The 14,820-nt window shown below is 43.1% G+C and overlaps 1 protein-coding gene across 5 annotated transcripts in view; it reads left to right on the top strand.

The window, feature by feature from the left end:
* Positions 1–14,820, top strand: part of Fhod3 (formin homology 2 domain containing 3) — a 412,200-nt gene that overhangs the window by 237,409 nt on the left and 159,971 nt on the right. The window lies entirely within an intron of this gene.

Here is a 14,820-nt window from a genome sequence, read left to right as displayed (position 1 = left end):
TTGGGTGTCGCCGATGTCCTGGACACCTGTCGATGCCCCTGTGCCTGTGAAGGCTCGTAAGGCACTGTGGTCTGTAAGCCACCTCAGCTCCCCATCCCAACTTCCTCACTCCTCATTCCTGTAGAGAATTTGTGGTCTGAAGCATTTCTTCAGTTTCGGTAGTGATGACATGTGAAATGCTTGTGTATTTATAGAAATGAAAACAAAATACTAATCATCGGCAACCAGTCCTGACTCTTAGGATGGCAAAACAATCCCCTGCTAATGAGCGTGTGATTACAGCTGCCAGGAAATAGCTATTAAAGAGATGGAATCTGCCATCCAGGCCAAGAAGGCGGGATGGGTGGGGGCGCACGCGCCTGCTGCCTTGCTCGCCATGCAAGGGCTGCAAGGTTCATTTGTATCAGTACAACACGGTCTCGCTGCCAGGTCAGAAAGCCAGGACACCTGAGGTCACAACCATATTTCTTACTGTTGAGATTTTTCTCCTATTAGGTCTTGGTTTTCCGCCAGGTAGATGGGATTGTTGATGGTTTTGTCATTCCTGTGGTGATGGCGTTCTAAACATGCACACATTGTAAACCCATTTTTGTCACTTTAGGTTGTGTCATCTACTGACGTTTGTCACCACTATGCTGTGCTGTCATCACTGCCACCAGTTCTGATACTGGCGTCCCCATAAACAAAGTCTGCCTCCATTAGACACAACTCTAGCCTCCCCCACTTTCCATCTCTCTGAACGTAGCTGTTCTCGCCATTCATGTGAGTGCAGGCATTCGATGGGTGTCCCTTAGCGTCTGGCTCATTCCATCCATCAAAATGTCTTTCTTCGAGGTCTGTCCATGTTATGGCACGTAGCTGGCAATTTTTCACAATGAAGTGTACCCACAGAGCAAATGTATCTGTGCCTATTACTGATGCATGTATATTTCAGCTTTGGAAGCCAGATAATGATGTATTCACATAACCACTAGAGGGTAAATCACTGTGTCTTTTTCATCTTTTAAAAGAAATATTATCTTTATTTTCCTCCTTGGAGCATCAACAGATTCGGTCTAGCAGGTGATTATGGGGCCAGGAGGAGGGCTTCTGTTCATGCTGTTCTGGAATGTCTTGGTATTGCTCTAGATCTGGGTTCTCAAGCTGTGGGTTGCTACTCCTTGAGGATCACATGTTGGATATCCTGTCTATCAGATATTTATATTACAATTCATAAAAGTAGCAAAATTACAATTATGGACCAGCAACAAAGGTAATTTTATGGTTGGGGATCGTCACAACATGAGGAACTATATTAAAGGTCACAGAATTAGGGAGGTTGAAAACCACTGCTCTGGAGCATCGGATAGCATCATTAAAGTACATTAGGCAAATGTACACCACAAAGTTTAGATTTAACCTGGGGGTTGGGCCAGTGATGGCCGTACTGAATCTGCATTTTTCTAAAGTTCCCCCTTCTGGAGGTCTTTGGTGCAGTCAATATTCCAAGAGGAAATGAAGGTTTTGTCCTGTGTTGTACCTTCACTGTGCTGCATGACGTGGGGACGGTCACATCATGCTCGAATTGAGCTTTTGAAATTGTCTGTGCAGCGTGCTTCTGTGTATAGCTAGCGGCACACTGATGGCCGGGGGAAACTAGTTCTAGCAACCTGGAGCATAGAAAAAGCAGACTGGGAGGACAAGGAACAGTGCCACCCACCACGCCCCTGTCCTCAGTCCGTCTTATTGGAGAATGTGAAGGACAGTCTTCAGGATGCTGGAACTCTGATTTCCCCCATGCTTGTCTTCAGTTTGGTTCTGGTTAGAAGCAGATGAATAGCACTGAGACCATTGGAAAAGCCTGGTTAGGAAGGCCCTTACTGAATACTGGCCTTCAGTGGAACGAGCCAGGGAGCATCACAGCCCAAAACCAGCCTCACACCCACGTGTAGATAACTCAGGTAGTGAAGGCTAGGCTCCCCAGGGGTGGAAGCTTTGTGACTCAAGACTTCTACCATGGTGACTGTTCTCTGTGAGTAGCCTAGGAACTCAGAGCCTGGGCTGTGTCATGGCAGTGGCGGGGACGCTAGCTGTAAGGTAATCACAGGACACAGGTCCCTCAGCCTTCTCATAGGATACACAGCAAGTGCTCCAGAGACTGTGTCATGGGATGAAGATTTACAGAAATCAGTGGAATTTTAATAAGTTAATGCATGTATTAGGTTGAAGGTTTCAACAAAGTTAAAATTCAACGCTGAAATTCTAAATACAAATACAGGATTAAATATGTTGGCACATGTTTTGTTATTTTAAAAAAATTCACAAAAGTGTGTTTCAGATTTTTTTTTTGATGCTCTGTCTACATATGGTTGCTTATTAATAAAGCAGCTTTGTGCCACTTGGGAAGCTGGGACTTACGGTGGTAATGTCTAATAGAAGAGCGCTCCCTAGTGCCCAAAACTTCACATTACAGCCCTATAAGCACCCAGAGTAAAGTTAGGAGGTAAATGTGGAATTTTGGAGTTGGGAAGCTTTGGGGGGTGTTCAGGTGAAGTCTCTTGTCTCTCAGATGATACAGCTGAAGGTCAGACATTAGTTAGCTTTGAACCCTCAGGAGAATTAGACACCCTGACCATCAGCCTGCTGTGCTGGACTCAAACACTGCTCCTCGCTCCATGATGGAATCCATGCTGTCCTTGTTCTTTGGGAAGGCATGGCTGAGTCCTTTAAGTTTTCCTTGGTGATGCCCTTCCCTGAACACAGAAGCCAGAGGACCATTCATATACTTCTTTGCTCATCACATCCGGGACTCTGGTCCATTGTCTGCAAGCCACAGGTGTTGGTGCAGGCAGGTGTGTCTCTCAGCCTCTTCCTCTAACCTTCTCTGGTTTCTCAGGCTCATAATAGCCATATACTTCTGCAATCTGGGGTACTATGAACCCTGTTCTGCTTGCTTGGGCTTAATACTCTATATTTCGTATGTTTTGCATTTAGAAGGTGAGCCAGAGGCAGGATTCCATTCATGGACTGATCCTTTGTGCAAGGAGGAGTTACTTGTTCGTGCTGGCCTCTCTGCTAGCTTAGCTCTGAAATAACCACACAGAAATTGTATTAATTAATCAATGCTTGGCCCATTAGCGGTAGCCTCTTATTGGCTAACTCTCACATCTTGATTTAACCCATTTCTAATAATCTGTATATCGCCACGTGGCAGTGGCTTACCGGGAAAGATTCAGCATGTCTGACTCTGGTGGCTCCATAGCGTCTCTCTGACTCTGCTCTTCTTTCTCCCAGCATTCTGCTTAGTTTTCCTGGCCTACCTAAGTTCTGCCCTATCAAGGGCCCAAAGCAGTTTCTTTATTAACCAATGAAAGTGACACAAAGACAGAAGGACTTCCTACAGCAATTCTTTCCCTAAATATACTTCCTACATGGACTCTCCCAGTACAAGAAGCCACATTTCCCAGGGTCACTCACTGGTTAAGCCTTTGTCACCGACCCAGAGTGCTGCCCCAGGTCCATGTGGAGAAAGCTATGATGAACTTGAGCACAGGAGGGGGACCTCTATCGTCCTGACCCCAATGCTCTGCTCTTTGTCTTTCTATCATTTCCTTTCTAACTGAGTCAATATAGTGAGTGCCCACTGGTCTTTCATGGGTTGTAAGTCCTTGGCAATCATTACAAAACAAAGAATTAAAATGACTCTTTTTTTCCATAGAGGATCTAGGAATCTGCCAAAAGGTTTTGGAGGCTTAAAACCTATTAATCTATTACATGTTTTGTCTTTTTGGGGTTTTCCTTATCTAAAATGTATGGGAAATGTGGACTAGGAAAGATTGAGAGAGGCTGGGGTACATAGATGTCATCGAGACTATCACGGCTTTGTATAATGAGGCCATTTCTGTGCCAGTGGCTGATAAGGGCCTTTGAAACCAGCTGTAAAGGTGAGTGTGGAATTTCAAGTGTTATTGGTGGAGGGGTAAACAGAGAAGCCAGACATAGGTCAGTCCTCTGGCGGCATTAAATGGAAGAAAAGGTCGAGCCCTTGGTGCCATGACACCCTGAGAAAAGGAAGGTCAACCAGGAAGACCCATGAGAGAAACCTTACTAATTAGCTTCTGAGTGTTCAGAGAAGTCCTTCATCCTGTTGTTTGCTTCCTTCAGTTTTATCTTGGTGAAGTTTTTTTTTGTTTGTTTTTGTTTTTTTCTTTTTTGGGGGGGTCGGCAACACTCTAGGGAGGAGAAAGGTTAGTTCTCTTTTCTAAATTTGGAAAATTTGCATTGGAAATTCTGTTCAAGTGCAAGCCCTGAGCCCAGAACTTTGACACCTCATTGGCGCTCTTCATGTTGATTAAATTCCTGTCTCCAGCCCAGAATTGGCAGCTTATTCTACTTAATTTTCATGGAGTAATCGGTGTTGAAAGAGCATTTCTTTGACAGTTGCCCTTGGGGAGAACTGGGCTGGGTCTGTTATTTAGGCCAGACAATTAAGTGGAAGAAAATAATAATAAGGCAAACTGCGAGGTCTTCACTTCGTTCCAAAAATGGTTACATTACCAGCCTCCTTTTCCAATATTTAAGGGGGCAGGGCTGGTGGAATAATGGAAATTGGAGATGAACAAATCCATTTCAGACTTCACAGTGAGTTTCAATGATCACATTAAAGTAGGTTGGGATCCCGTCTTCAACTTAGAAAACCTTCCCCAAAGTCAGTCAGGATTGAGTCATCATGTGCGTGTGTGTGTGTGTGTGTGTTTGTGCATGTGTGTGTTTGTGCATGTGTGTGTTTGTGCCTGTGTGTGTGCGCGTGCATTTGCACACACATTGTTCTCTGAGGCTAACTTGAATTTGAAAAGTCATAGCAGGTGTCTGTTCTAGTTGAAGAAAGCATCGTCAGTCTTCATGCTTATTCTGCCTGCCTTTTAGTGCTGTCTGTGTCCGACCCCATGACAGCATCCCTGTCTCCATGGGCAAGTCACACGTTGTCTCCACCCACACTTACCTGAATGATGTTTGTGGTAAGGGAATAACTTTTTTTCAAAGAATTTGCTTTTCTTTTGTAATTTTAGTAGAAATAAATAGGAGTTATTCAAGCTACATTCTCAAATGACAACATGTCTTATGGAGACATTATGGAGAATTTTCTAGAACATTCTGTTACTGATCCAGGCCCATATTTTGTACATTATACCAGAAACTAAAAGAGTTTATTTGTAAGGTAGTCAGATGTAAGAAAAAGGAATCCCCAAGTTTCAATCCTTCTCCCCAAGGATAGGCTAAAGATGTTTTAAATATAGGGAAAAAAGGGTGATTTGGTGCCTGGGAAATGCCTGGAGTGAGAAAGGACCCAATGCTGTGCATGTGTGTGAGCAGATTTCATGTCTTTTCATGGAATAGATCTTCAGAAAAATGCCAGTGCTGGTGTATTTTAAGGGGAGAGCTTTGTCGTTTTGATGTCAAAAGTGGATACTTGCACAACCCAAGTGAAGGTTGGGGAGCTTTGGCCAATCTGAAATCAGCAAAATTTGTCTCCAGATTTCTAAGAAGCAACAGAGGCAACCACTGTTATTGCCTATGCCATAAAGAGCGGAAGAGGGGCCAGAGAGGTGGCTCAGCCCTCAAGAGAACGAACCTGAGTTTGTTTCCCAACATCTGTGTCTGATGGTTCTCAGCTACCTCAGCCTCTAGCTCCAGAGAATCTAACGCCACCTCCTGGATTCCGTGGGTGCCTGGATTCCATGGGTGCCTGGATTCCATGGGCGCCTGGATTCCGTGGGCGCCTGGATTCCGTGGGAGCCTGAACTCACCTGTGCACAGATATTCGTACATTACATACAGAAAATTAAAAAAATAAAAAGAAATCTTTTTTCCAAAGAGTGAAAGGATGGATGAGGGTTTGATTAAATGATGACCCAGGGCAGGAAAATGTAAGAGCTTTTTGTCAAGAAAGTTGGGTGCCTCTGCCAAGAAGGGATTTCCTCCTCACTGGGCCATGGCATTTTTGGTATCTTTGGCTATAGCAAAGGGCATGAACAAGCAGGCAAACAGCTAATTTTGGATTGTATCCTTCAGTGTGTTCAATGTGTAAGACATTCTTTCTTAAAAGAACAAATTGGGACTGAGAATGTGGCTGGGTGGTAGAGCGCTTGCTAGCATATACAAGGCCCTTGTTTTAATAGCCCCCACTGCAAAAATCTACACATTAAAGAGGAAGCAGCAAGTTAGGGAAATGACTCAGAGGGCAGAGTGCTTGCTGCAAAAAACATAAGGACTCGAATTCACTTCCCCTCAGAACCTCAGAACCTAGGTGTGAGCCTATAATTTTGGTGTTGGGAGCAGAAGCAGAGAGTTTCCTGGGGGACACAAGTCAGTTAGTCTAGCCTAATTGTTGAGATCCAGGTCTAGTGAAGGATTCTATCTCATAATATGAGGTGCAGTGTGATTGAAGATGCTTTGACATGGACTGCTGGCCTCTGTGTACGCAGGTGTATTCATGCATTGGTGAAGAAAAACAAAATGAAAATCAGGTCTATAGCTAGTCTGTTGAGTAAATGTCCATTGTCTAAGTACTTTACATGAGCATAAGGTATTCATCTCGCTGGATATTAGCAGGTTTGGAATTGAAACCCTGAGATGACAGACCAAGGCTCAGAGACAGGGATCCAAGTAGTGTGAACAAGATGCAAGGAAGGACAGCAGGTTGTGGGTATAAAGGCTGTGTGGAGCCACAGACTCTGTCCTTTGGCCACGGGGAGACAGAGTCTTGTTCAGCTTCAACTAAGATGTTTAACACACTATCTAGTGTGTATTGGGAAGGGAGTGACAAGCCAGAGTTAGACTAGCCAAGACCAGCAGTTCCTTTCATACAAAGAGTGGGCCACATGTGACCTGGAATAGTCACAGCTCGCTCGCTCTCTCTCTCTCTCTCTCTCTCTCTCTCTCTCTCTCTCTCTCTCTCTGAATTTTGTAACTCAGTTATACAGTGAACTTTGAGAATGGCCACATCTATAGAAGTGCTAAGAGGTTAGACATACTTCTATATTAACAATGACAGCAATATGGAAGAGACGTGGTAGTGTTAGAAGGAAGTCCCCATGTTGTGGTGACCCCCACCATAGAATTACCTCACAACTGTAGTTTTGTTACTGTTATGAATTATAATGTAAATATCTGATATGAAATATAACTGATATGTGGCCCCAAAGTGGTCACAGCCCACAGGTTGAGAACTGGGGTGTTTGAGGCAGCATGGAGGAGGGAGGCAAGGAACTCACTAGAGGTGAAAAGTGAGGAAGGACACTGAGTCTGGCATAGTTAACTAATTGCAAGCATTATCAGTGGAAGACATGCAGGATAGAAGCATGTATATAAATTCAGTGAAAACAAAGACAACCCCTTCCTCCCTAAGCACAAGGCTCCATTTCCCACTGTTTTATTTACTAAAAACAATGCATTTTTGGTTGAGACTCGTGGAATTGATTTCACAACTTATTAGTACTGTCTGGAATTGTAAGTATGGAATGGGCTCCAGCTGGAGCCTGGGTGGTTGAGGACTGTGTGCTGTAACAGGGCCCCTGAGGACCCCAGAAGGAGGCAAGTTGCGGAGGGTATAGAGTCGGATGGAGGACATTTGGAGTCTCTCAGCACTGCTTCAGCAAAGCCCCTAGGGTGACCTATGCTCTGGACCAACTTTTACTTGGAAGAAAGGGTCTCAAGCTGCAGGAAGGAGAGAGAAAGGGGGTAAGGAGGAGAAAGATGAAGAAAGGAAGGATGGCAGATCACAGGCTTAAACGATGAGGTGAGATGCAGAGTGGACCTCATCAAGGGTTCACTGTCCACGGAGAGGCTGCGGCACAGGAGTTAGTTGGGTCATTGGTGAGATGGCATAAACACACAGCAACCGCTATGCTGAGGGAAGAGACATGGGCAAATATATCTGAAGGCCCAAGAATAAATGTGAACAGCAAACTGGGAAAGAAATATAGAATGTGAAAGGGCACCACATTGATGGTGTGTTCATCAAACACTCCATGCCTGTATTCTTTCTTCTCTGTGTTGCCGACCCCACTGTCTCTGAGTAATCCCTTGGCGAGACTAGCTGTGGGGACACTTGGGAAAAGCAGGAGCCTGAGGATGCCGAATAGTCTGTTTAGGAAGACATTGGTCCCAAGAGGGTGGGACTGGTGGTGTCTGGTGTAGAAACTATTACAGATGGCTGGTCACAGAGCAGGTTCAGTATGCCCAGCCTTCTGAAGGGGTAGCTCAGAGGACCTAGAGATAGCAAGATACTGAAGAAGGTGTGTGTGTGTGTGTGTGTGTGTGTGTGTGTCAGATTTATATGAATCCCAGGCTCATCACAAGCTGTATCTGAGTGAATTCATGCCCTAAAGAATTCACCAGAGAGTCAGAAATCTAAGCAAGTTTAAACAGAGTCCATGTCCCCACTGGCCATTCTGTGATCCTCACATCGGACCAGACTTAGAGAGCCAAACAAAATAAACCTCAGCCCGGATCCCATTCTGGCCACTATACGATTCTTTGATCCTTTTGAAGAGCCCGTCCAGACACACAACAAAGGCTTGACAAATTGCTGGTTTGGGGAGCCACAGCCTAATGAAAGGAGGTTAGAACTCAGGGCCCAAACTGAGTCAGGTGAACTGCCTGCTTAAATAAAACAATGTTCTCTGTGGTCCTTAAACAAAAGCCAAAGTTTCTTGACATAACTTTCAAATTATCCAGGATCTAAGCCAATGTTACTTGTCATGTAATAAGCTTGGAAAGTTTTGTCTTCTTGGGAAAGAAAAACCAGTAGATCCCAGTGCCAAGATGATGCAGACATTGGATTTGTGAAAGTCTTAAAAATAGCATAAAAGTGTTTCAGGTAGAAGATAAATAGAAAACGAGAAAGTCCATGCAAAGAAGTAAACTGAATCTGTGATGAGTCGTATAATAAATAGAATTAGTAACTTGGCAGATATTCTCATTAGCAGATAGACCTAAATTCAAACACATCAATAATTGTGTGATATGTGACTAGCTTAGTCACTGCAATTAAAGGCAGGGCCTATCAAGACAGACAAACTAAAGAAGACCCAGATAAATGTCACAAGAAACTTATCTTAGTATTCACGGTTCAAGAGCAAGGATCTAATCACAATGCAAAAAAAAAAATGTTACTATTAATCAAAATAAAGCAAAAAAAAAAAGTGGCCACGTCACTATGGGTGGAGTTGAGAGAATCAAGTGGTAAACAGGACTTCACCATGACACAAGGGCTGGTGCTTCAGACAACTAGAGCTCAACATACATGGCACCCAAGAGGAAATTGGAATAAGAAGTAGAAAATCCCATTTCACTTGGAGAATTCACTTTCCCCACTTGATGATCAGCAGACATGGTAGAATAAAAATCAGCAAGGCTATCGAGGAACGGAATGGTGTCACCAGCCAGCTGGCCCCAAGGGACATCTCCAGAGCCTTCCACCCAGCTGCAGGAGAACGTGTACCTTTTCACATACAGGCAAAACAGTCACCAGAATAGGTCATATCCTAAAGCCCGAAACAAACCATGACAAATCTTAATGGATTAGAATCAGATGATGTGTTTTCTGGTTGTAATGGAATTAAACTAAATCAGTGACAAAGATAATAGGAATATGTCCAACCACTTGAAATGAACGTGCTTCAGAATCACCCATGTGTCAAGGAGAAATTCTCAAAGGAAATTAGAAAATAGTTTGTACCAAATAAACAGACACTGTACTAAATGCTGTGGGATGTGATACAGGAGGGAAAATTGCAACACCACAGACTTACGCTAGAAAAAAAAGAAAACCATGTAAACACCCAAATTTAAAAAAATAAAAGACTAAGAATAAAAATGATCTGAAAGGTAGAAGGAAATAGTAATGGAAAATATTGAAATGGAAACATTAGAAAAAATCAAGAGAAAAAACCTTTTTTAAAAAGAAAAATAAAATTGATGAAGAATAATGGGAGAAGACAGAGTTGCCAGCACTAGGAAAGAAAGATAAGACCAGTGCAAGCTCAGCAGCAGAGTCTTGCTAATAACTCTAAGTTAAAAATGGACAGCTTAGAAAAATGGACCCATTCCTTACTGACCACAAACTACCAAACCCTAGATGGAGCCAGATAAGCTGAGACCTTATAACTATGGCTAATGATGACTTCAAAAGAGAAGAGCTTGCAGTTAACTTTGAAAAAAAGACTCTTTAGGCCCAGATGGCTTCCTGGCAAGTTCTACCAAACAATTCAAGACAAAACAAAACCGATGTTATAAAATCCCATCCAGAAAAAAGGAAGAGAAATACTTCCCAACTCTTGTCATGACGCCACAGTCCCCATGATGTGAAAACCAGACAGACAGGATGGTACAGGCCGATATCCTGAGCAAAGATGCAAAACTCCTTAAGAAGATGTTAGCGAATCAGATCCAGCAGCAAGTAACAAGATTAATGCACCATGACCAAATGAGGTGCAAGGCTCATCGGATGCTGAGATTCGGGCAGCATGAACCAGTTGTATCAGCAGTCTGAAGAAAAACCACAATCATGTCAGGTAATGTCAAAAGGGCACCTAACGCAAGTCATCATCACTTGTGATCACAGATCCTTCCAGGATTCACAAAAACCTGCTTCTGACATTACAGTTAGCAGTGAAGATCTAAACAGACTTCCTCTTGATACTGGGAACAGGAAAAGTATCCACTTTCTCCACTCCTATTGACTATTAACACAAAGTCCTAACTCGCAGAGGAAGGAAAGCTCAGGTGTAACCACCTGGTGAGGAAGAAACAAAAACATTTTTTTTTCCACAGATAATATTATTGCCTGTGTAAGCAGTGCAAGAAACAAAACCAAAACCAAAAAACTAAAGCCTCCTAGAATTAATACATTAACGAAGTCAGAGGATCCAAGAACAACACACCAACGCCATTATTCCCGTCTCCTAATAAGCAACGGGGAATGGAAAAATAACAAACAAAAACTTTCTACAACAACTTCAAAGGGCAGGGACTACTTATATAAATTTAGGAAACAAAACCAGAAAACATATACCACATCTACAGCTGAAAGCTAAGCACAGTTTACAGCAGTCAGAGGAAATCTACATTAATGAACATAGTGGATTTATGAATTGGAAGTCACCTGCTAAAACTGTCCTCTCAAAATTTATCCATAAATCTTAACATTCCAGAGTTTGTGTCCTTTTCCTTTTCCACATGTGTGTGGGTTGTACCTGCATGTGTATATTTGTGCACACACATGCATGCATGCACATGTGTGTGTGTGTGTGTGTGTGGTGAGCTCATGCCCATATGCGTGGGCTGGACGTTGATATCAGGTATCCTCTAGATTGTTCTTTCTTCATTCTGGCAGAGTCATTCAGTCAAACGCAGAGCTAGCCTTTATGGCTGGTCTAGCTAACTGTTTGCTCGTCCATGGGCTGGGATTACAGGCGGACCTCCAGGCACTCCTGTGAGATCCGGGGATCTGAACTCTGGTCCTCAGTTGTGTGACAAGCACTTTAACCCCTGAGCCATCTCCTTAGCCCTGTCTCAGGAATCTTTTTAGTAATATAGACAAACTGCTTCCGGACTTTAAACAAAGTTTACTTGAAAAGGAACATAAATAGTCAAAATAGTACTGAGGGAGAAAAATGACATAGAAGGTAACAGCATACATAAATGTAAAATCTTTACAGTAAGCTGTAACTGAGATAATGTGATATTGGCAAATAGATCAATGGAGAGAAATCAGCATGCACAAGCATAATCTTTTTTTGCTACCTTGCAAAAGCATTGAAATAAATAAAGTCTCTTAACAAATGGCCTTAAGTCAATTGGGCAGTTAAATGAAGAAAATGAAGAGAAAAGAACTTTAAACTTTGTATAATCTCAAAAATGGATCATATGGCCAAGTATAAAAACTAAAACATAGCAGTTGTGTTAAAAGTCTTGGAGACCTGAGTCAGGCAGGAGTTGCTCCCTGGAATCCTGTCCCCTGCACCTGGTAGAGGTGAGCAGTAAGGGGCTCAGCCTTCGAGAGGCTGATGTTCAGCATACACTTCCAGTCAGGGCACAATTGATGTCGGAACACATTGTGGGCACCAATGTCTGGGCAGCATTCTTACTCAGCCCCCACCAATGCAAGATGGGCCTCTCGCTACTGTCTCAGTTTTTAGATACGTGGAAGCAATCAGTACGTTCCAGCTGTGGCGGAGCCAGGAGTGTCCAAGGGACCTCCTTTTGCGACTAGGGTGTCCCCCACCACACTGTTCTGCCTGTTCTTGACAATACAGATCACACACACACACACACACACACACACACACACACACAAAACCCACCAAACAAAGAAGCACTAATAAACAAAAAACAAAAACACCTGGCTCTTGTGACCCAGATGCAGTTATGTTACCATGACATCCACTTCTTTTTCTCTTGTGATTTCTTTTCCTCAGGTTTTTGTTTGGTGAGTCTTTGCTGTTGATTCCTTTTGCAGCTTCAGCTTCGTTAGTGCCATCTTGTGTCTAGAGTGGGCATTGCAGGAAGAAAGCGCCAGCATTTTTTTTTTAATTTATTTATTAAGGATTTCTGCCTCGTCCCCGCAACCGCTTCCCATTTCCCTCCCCCTCCCCCGATCAAGTCTCCCTCCCTCATCTGCTCGAAGAGCAATCAGGGTTCCCTGACCTGTGGGAAGCCCAAGGACTGCCCACCTCTATCCAGGTCTCGTAAGGTGAGCATCCAAACTGTCTAGGCTCCCACACAGCCATTACGTGCAGTAGGATCAAAAACCCACTGCAATTGTTCTTGAATTCTCAGTATTTAAACATCTATTTTTAGAGGGTAGGGTTTGGATTGTTCAGGTATTAGGCCAAGTCATTAGACACGAACATTCTGGTAAGTGCCATCTTCAGTGTGAGAAGCTGATAGAATCAACCAGGTTTTAAATCCTCATCTGCTTGTCCCTTTTTGTAGAAGGGCCCAGCTTCTCACATCTGTTGTCTAGAGTCCCCTGAGCAGTTTGGGTGTAAACCATCATTCCAGAATTTGGGTCTTGTGTGCGGAGGGTGAGCCTTACAGGCTGGACTTTTCAGGGGGCTATAGGGTCCAGTCAGCACCTCTTGTGGCCTTGGGTGGACTTAGCGGAAGTCAGGACTGGCGTTTCTGAAGGAGGAAGTGACAGACGGTAGAAAGCTCACAAGCTTACAAGATGCATACTTCCTTCGCCTTGTTTTTGACCTTTACTGCTTGTTTTTCTACTGCCAAAGTATCGTGATGCACACAGTAGGAAGACAGAGAAAGAGAAGAGAACGAACATGCACCTAGTCAGCCCTTTCTTCCCTCCCCTCTGCAGCACCACAGAGTTTAGATCTGAGCAAGTCCCTGCCCACTGAGCCACATGCCACTTGTAATAAATTACTCTTCTATTGGCTTGCGACAGGTGTTAGATTTTACTTGTCATAGAAATGGCACTTTAGGGGAAATCTTTACTTTCTTATGTATGCAGGGATTTTTTTGTTTTTGTTTTCTTTTTTTAATGTAGAGGCCTCTTATTAAGACAGTTCTTCAAGCCACGTGAAGAAACATGTAAAGAGGACTTAGTGTCTTAGCACAGGTACCCGGAAGGAGAGCCGTCCTGTCTGTTTAAACCCTGCTTTTAGTAAGAGTATATCCAGTGTTTAGATATTAGCTAGACTCTGAACCTGTCGTGTAATGTTTATTGTGTTTTGAGTACACTCAAAATGCCTTTTTTTTTTAGCTTTGAGTATTCAGATATTCAGATGCAGCTTTCCTTGAATGTCTGTTTGTCTGTTTGGTCCTTTGTTTGGTGGGTAATGCTGGAGTTTTTGACAAAACACACACACATTTGCCTATCTTGATCCCTGACATGTCCCTATTTTGGGTTGTACTTTTTTCAGTCAGTGCCATTTCATGCAGATTGTTTCCTAAAACCTACATGCCAGCTTTGTATTAAAGAAAGTCTGTCAGTACATTAAAATGATTATCCTTAAATTATGGGATTAGGGATCATTTTGTTTTCTTTTCTACAATTTCCAATTTTCAAAATGATATGTTCTGTTAAAAATGAAGTTTAATAAACTATTGATACCATGTCAACTACTCATGGGTGAAAGATTGTTAGGATGGTAGATATGAACTAAGGAAACCTGTTTAATTTGGATAGTCACCACCTATCTGTGCAGTGTCTACAGAAGAAAATTATTTTACTATTACTTGAGCTGTTTAAAGACAATACATTGCACTTTCTTCTTGGAGAATGATGATAGAGTGAATTATGTTTTCTTAAACTGAGAGTTTAAAACTTTGTGTATGGCAGGTTATTTGGAGGGTTTCCAGGGCCATGTGCACTAGGGAAGCACTCTGTCAGGGAGTTACAACCTCAGCCCTCGTTGCAATGTTTAAAATGTTCAGTCTCTCTAAGGTAGACACCCTGGCCTTGAACTTCCACTCTGCCTACCTCAGCTCCCAGAGAAGCTGGCATCGCAGATCTGCACCTCTAGACTGGTCAGAAGATGATTTTTTTCAAGTCTGATGTTTTCCATCATATCAGCTTTGAACTTAAGAAAATTCAAAGTAACACTTAAATGTGGTGTTGTCTTTTCTCTAAGGGAACAGAGTTGTATTCACACAGGGTGGTTTTACAAGACATGGGGTCTGCTGTCTGCAGCCTGGGGCACTGGTTGCTTTGGGAAGCTTCGTGTGCCCTCTTGGTTTCAGCTGTCATCTCTTACAGCCTTGTTCTGTCTTGTCCAGCATATGCATCAGAATGGAGGAGAATGTGTTTATACACCAGGT

The sequence above is a fragment of the Microtus oregoni genome, unplaced genomic scaffold (genome assembly GCF_018167655.1).
Source record: "Microtus oregoni isolate MIOR12 unplaced genomic scaffold, Mior012 000011F_ref0000422, whole genome shotgun sequence".
Lineage (NCBI taxonomy): Eukaryota > Metazoa > Chordata > Mammalia > Rodentia > Cricetidae > Microtus > Microtus oregoni.
This window is presented reverse-complemented; position numbering and strand designations above follow the sequence as displayed.